This window comes from Peromyscus maniculatus, chromosome 9, assembly GCF_049852395.1.
Source record: "Peromyscus maniculatus bairdii isolate BWxNUB_F1_BW_parent chromosome 9, HU_Pman_BW_mat_3.1, whole genome shotgun sequence".
NCBI lineage: Eukaryota > Metazoa > Chordata > Mammalia > Rodentia > Cricetidae > Peromyscus > Peromyscus maniculatus.
Genome location: NC_134860.1, coordinates 72,280,882 through 72,287,184, shown reverse-complemented (window position 1 = coordinate 72,287,184; position 6,303 = coordinate 72,280,882). Strand labels below are relative to the sequence as shown.

The 6,303-nt window shown below is 39.5% G+C and overlaps 1 long non-coding RNA gene across 1 annotated transcript; it reads right to left on the bottom strand.

Moving 5' to 3' along the window:
• Positions 1-831: 831 nt before the first annotated feature.
• LOC143267427 (uncharacterized) lies at positions 832-4,099 on the bottom strand. The gene is made up of 2 exons (XR_013042524.1): positions 1,743-4,099; positions 832-1,228 (listed from the first exon to the last, which is right to left on the bottom strand). It is a non-coding gene; the product is annotated as an uncharacterized LOC143267427 (long non-coding RNA).
• Positions 4,100-6,303: the final 2,204 nt, after the last annotated feature.

Below are 6,303 nucleotides of genomic sequence, written 5' to 3'. Positions count from 1 at the left end.
TTTCTTGCCATGACAATAATGGACTACACCTCTGAACCTGTAAATCAGCCCCAGTTAAGTAACCTGCATGGTTGACAGTATTTTCCAGCTACTGAGTTAACTTCAGATCTGTTGATTTCCTGTCCTCTGATGTGTTGGTGACTGTGGTGAGAAATGATTGAGCATTTCTCCCCAGTTCTATTCAGTAATTTAAGAGCTTTTAATCATCTAGTGGGCATATATACTTACTGGAAATGGCAAATATTACATGTACCAGTGTCTTAGGTTTTCTATTGCTGTGAAGAGACACTATGACCATGACAACTCTTACAAAGAAAAACATTTCATTGGGTGACTTACCGTTTAGAGGATTGGTCAATTATCATCATGTTGGGACATGGTGGCATGCAGGCAGACATGGTGCTGGAGCAGGAACTGAGAGTCCTACATCTTGACTTGAAAGCAACAGGAAGTAGTCTGTCTCACTGGGAGTGGCTTGAGCATATGAGACCTCAAAGCCCACCTCCACAGTGATACACTTCTTCCAATAAGACCACACCTACCCCAACAAGGCCACACCTCCTCATAGTGCCACTCTCTTTGGGGGCTTTTTTCTTTCAAACCACCACAACCAGTGTTCAACTGGATATAACTCATTTTTAAGATTAAGGCACACTGAGTTGTATAGTCTGACACTTGGAGCTGAGAGCATTAATTGCTTTTGTAGCCTGGCCTTGGTGTACTAAAATACTGTACTTAACTACAGCTCAAATAGTGGCAAAGAGAGAGTCATACTTAAAATCTAGATAGCTGCTGCTATGGCACACATTTAAAATAAGAACAGGCCACATATTGCTATCAAGAAAACATGTATAGTTATCTCTTTCCATTGGGACCTTCCACTCTCTATTGGCCTGATGACTTAAGATTTTTGGGACAGATCTTTTGACAAATACCTCATTATGTCTTTGGTGGATGTGTAACAAGATAACAAGAGAAGGGAAGTATGCTGGAAAGAGCTCCTTAGGCTCAGTGGCATCCAGACAGCAAGGTTTCTAGAAGTAGGACACTAAGGAAGACAAAGTTCAAGAGTCATCAGTTCTCAGAGTAAAATCCAAAGCATCCGAAGAGTCCTCCGTGGCTGGGCCAATGTACAAATCACACTGGCTTTCGGCTCCCAGTGCACAGACTGCATTGTGCTTCTCTCACTCTGTGAGATTTGTAAATGACAGTGAACACAGGAAGGGACCTGGAAAATGAAACAGAGAGGGTAAGAGTGAGACACAGCTTCAGTAAAGAATTCTCTCATTTATCTTGCCCTATGTGGCTCATTTCAGTTCCTGGTTTGTTTCCTGTATTTTAAAATAAAAGTGGTAGACTAGCATTTAAAATTATCCTTGTATTTGTGAAGATGTATCACAGAGACAATATTCATGGGATTCCATAAAGAAACTTGTTCATTCATTGCTTCAGTGATTATATAGTGAATACATTGATTGCATAATATATATCATGATTTCCATATGTTTAAGATATGTGATCATGAGAACAGCACTGACCTACCAAGTATCTGTGACCTCATTTGGTCTTAATAATATAAAGAAATGAGTGAGTGATAAGATTGTTTCTCATATTTTTGTTACAAAATTCTGTAAAGGTGATTATTAACAGTATTGCTGCCAGAACTCATGGAGACTATCAGTCATTTGGGGAATATCATCTATACTTATCCCTCATATTTTTATGTAAAGTTTGCTTCTTACCTTATGGCAAGAACTCTCTATTGCCATGTGTGCCTAAATGGATGGTAGTTATTGGTACCAGATAAAGATCACCACCTAGTCCTTCTGCCTAACTTGTGGAATCCAATGGAGTTTGGCTGGCCAAATATCCTGTTCAGAGGGATGTCTTACTATTTAGAAATTGACCCAAGGTAGTTGTATGCTGTATGTTGACCCAAGGTAGTTGTATGTACTTGGTGCTACTGTGACTAAGAGCAACATCTTAAAGGAAGAAATCCTTATTATGGCTCATGGATTTAGAGAGGTTTCAGTCCATCATGGTAGAGCAAGTATGGTGGGGGAAGCATATGGCAGAAGAGCCTCACAGCACCACTCCAGTATATCAGAGAACAAGGGCAGAACCAGGGACAAGTACAACCTTCAAAGGTCCACCCCAAGTACCTGCTTTTTCTTATTAGGTCTAACCTTCCAAAGGCTGTATGATCTCCCAAAGCAGTGCCACCAGTGAAAATATATTTCATGATGTAGAAGGTAACATTTCAGATTCCAAGCACAACAGAAGTAGTGGACGCGTAGAGGTGTGGCCTCTGGGGCATGTATAGGATCTTCTCCCTGTCCTGCATCCAGGACTGTGGTTCCTTGTATTTTCTGTCTAAAGCTCCTCTACTTCTAAATTTTTCTTCAGTTATAGTTGGTGTCAACTCAAGGGATAAAAGATTTTAAGGTTCACATGACTGTTCCCTCCCCAAATAAGCTATGGCAATTTACCTTGAAATTTTTATGTCTACCTAACTTTAGAAATAAAATAGATGCTGCAAAAAGACGAACAGGAAATTGATGGAGACAGTGAGTGGGACTAATAATGAAAGCATGAGATTAGTTCTGCATATACCATTAGCACAGGGTGCTTCAGTTTATAAAACAAGTGGGTAGAGACAGAAGACAAACTGTCTTTGCCAGACTCCTGTACAGGAATTACTAATAGACCATGGTGGATGTGAGGTTTTAAAACTTAGGGCACCTAAGTACAGAGTTTGAATTCTGACCTGTGATTCTTGCAGAGGGGACTTTTGTCCTATCCTTTATCGCCAAAATGAGTCATCTGTCCTTCCTAAGTGTGTTTGATTCATTGGTTATTTAATATCATTTACTAAAAAACAAATTGTTCTAGAATGGCATTTTGTATTGATTTTTCAGTGTAAAAGACAGTGCTATTTATTCATGGACAGCATGGGCAAACAATATTTACTTTCACATTATTTATTTCTGACTTTTCTCTATCTTTTTAAAGTTTGAGAAGGATTTGTGCTGCCTGAGAGTGGAATCAGGTAGTTGTCATCCTCATGTGAATAGCAAACCCTCCTTTTATGGATCTTCTCAGAATAATAATATCAAAAGAAAAGCACATTTACAAAGCACTACATATGAGGTGGTCATTCTGACCACTGTGACTTAGCTTGTTATGACAACAGCTCTGTGAATTTGGCATGATTTTAATCTAAAGCTTACGAGATGAATGAGTAAAATGTGGAAAGATCAAGAGGTCCTTTCACTGTCAGTCTCTAAGTAATGTTAGTTAGGTTCAATTTCTCCCAAAACTATGCTCTAACACACTGGTGGTCAGTGCCCGCCTATTACTTCACACTTTTGTGAGTGCGAATAGTGATTAATTTGGCTGTAGGAAACTTCATTGTAAATGTGACTGCTCATTTCTAGGGACCAGTGTTGTTCTTTCCTTTAGCAATTTCATACAGGAATACAATATATCTTATTCCTATCTGAACTAATCCCTTCTTTCAGCCTTCCCAAAACCCTAATCCTTCATTCCCACCTTCATGTCCTCATTGTTTTCATAAGTTCCTGAGTCCAGGACATGCTGTCAGAAGGTTCATGGGTGTGAGAAAATCCAAACAGTCTGGGCAACATGCAGGAGCCACACTGCAGAAAAAAAATTACTCTCTCCTCCTTAGCAGTCATTATTTGTCAATAGCTCTGAAGCTTAGGGTAGTGTCTCATTAGCTTCTCTGTCCTTACTAAATGGCTGATGGTTTTGATAAATGTAGGGCTCTAGCAGCTGCTCTGAGTTCATGAGTCCAATGGCCATGCCATGTCCTGAAGAGAGCTCTTCACAGCATCCTTTGCATCTTCCAACTCATACATTCTTTCTGTCCCCTCTTGTTTCCTATTCCCTGGACCTTTCAGGAGTTCATATAAATATCCTATTTAGGGCTAAACACTCAACAGTTATTTATGCTCAGCACTTTGAGCTGTTGTAAGTCTTAGGTGCAAAGCTTTCTTATTGCAGGCCCAGGGAGCCAGCCCCAGACTGCACCAGGGCTCAAAGAGAATGCTCAATGTAACAAAACTAGACTTTTTTCTGTCTGGGGGATTTCTAGGGGAAGGGGAAAACTCATACATACTCTTGGTGGCTACTTGTCTTTATTTAGCCTTGACTAGTCAGAATTTATTTCCACAATTTGAGGTCAGGGATTGGTGCAAGGAATTAATCATTTGCCAGCTAGTAATAATTGGACTGTCTTTGTATTTACAACCTAGCCAGATAGTACACCTGTATGACCTTGCTTGAATAAAATTGGGAATGCTTATCTAAAAAAAAAACAAACCATTAGCAAGGTACCTGGTCTAATCTAAAGCTCTTTTGAAGCTTTGTTTCTGCTAAGAATGTACAAAAAGCCTGTTACTGTAATTCTCAGGATAAAGATGAAAAGATTTTGAGCCAGTCTGGCTCCTGGACTCAAATGTTTTCCTAAATCATAAATCTAAGCTGTGATTAAAGCAGCTCTTTAGTAGAACTAAATAGGACCTGACTATGTAAAAAATTATTCAGCATTATTACTGAAAATCCATAGATATAAATATGCCCAGTAGATCAAAATTTATTCATGAGATAAACACACTACAATACAGGCAGTGGGAGACCCCCCCACACCATATACATAGTAGCAGCAAGCATGCAGGGACACAACAGAAGCAAAATACATTCTGGAGTCTGGATTCTTGCAAGCCTTGCCTGAGTGAGACATATCCACCAGAGAGATATTTTTCTGGTGGGCTGACACCCGAACTTCAATTGCCATCTGCTGCACCTCTGATATGGGCATTGCTACCAGCACTTTCTAATGACTGTTCTCGCTTTAACAATCTATGGTTAGAGGGAACAGAGAGAGCAGGGATCTTTTAAAGGCCTGCCCCTCCCTCCTGCAGCTTCACTGCACAGAGTGACATCAAAGGATAAGCCCTATACGAGGTTACCACTGGAAATTCATGAGGCATAGTGTGAGAAGGGGTCTGAAAAGCTCTGTAGAAAATGCCTGATTTTTCCTTATACTGCTTTCTCCTAGATTTTTCACTATGTGACCCATGATCAGTTATAGTACTTACTAAAGAATACTAATGACCAGTAATACATACCTTTACCTAGCCACTTGATAGGAAGTGTAGAGCCAGAAAGCACATGGGGAAAACTAGTGTTTTAATTTCTCTAGTGTTGCTTTTATTTATAGACAAGGTAATTCATGCCAGTTACACATCTGGCCTACATATGCCACTATAGCATTTTAAAAATGATGGCTATATTGTGATATAATCATATACCAAAAATTCTTCATTTATTTGCTTATTTAGTTACTTATTTTGAGCCAAGGTCTCACTATGTAGCCCTATATGGCTGAAACTGGCTTTGTAGAGTAGGCTGACCTTGAACTTATATAGATCTGCCTGCCTTTGTCTCCCAAATACTGGGATTAAGGATGTGTGCAACCACATCCAGCCCCAAGTTCATTTATTCATATCCTATCTCTCTCTCTCTTTTATTAAAATACTGAGTTTGTTTTACACATATACTTTTGTCTCCCCATAACTTCCAAGTCTGACCATTGCTATTACTGCATCATATCATGATATTCTTCTATATGTACCTAAAACCAAGAAAAAAGTGGAGTTCCATTCTTGAACACTAAACAGGCATTTAGACAGCACATTCTTGGCTATGGAACCTGTACAATATTTATCAAACACAGTATGGAAAGGTCTTACTTATGTAATAAAAAGAAGCATCTCTGATGATGGTTTATATACCAGTCAATGGTATAATGATAAGCCTTTAGGGCTTGGTTTAATATTGTGTACATTTAGTACATTTAGAATAATAGCAATAAATTTTCCCCTAAGGCCTATGACATGTTGATTCATAGAATATTGGCCTGATAGTGGTGCCAGATATAGATTGGGGCTTAGATCCTGTGGTGATATTTGTAATTTAAGAAATAAAGCTTGTCTGAAGATCAGAAGACAGCCAGCCACAAAGTTAAACATAGAGGTCAGGCAGTGGTGGCACATACCTTTAATACTAGCACTCGGGAGGCAGAGATCCATCTGGATCTCTGTGAGTTCAAGGCCACACTGGGCTACATGAGGTTGATCCAGTCTAGGAGAGAAACAGAGCCAGACAGTGGTGGCACAACTTTAACCCCAGTATTTGGGAAGAACACACACCATTAATCCCAGCACTAGGAAGGCTGAGGTTAGGAAGTGAAATGGCTGGGCAAAGAAAGGAATGTAA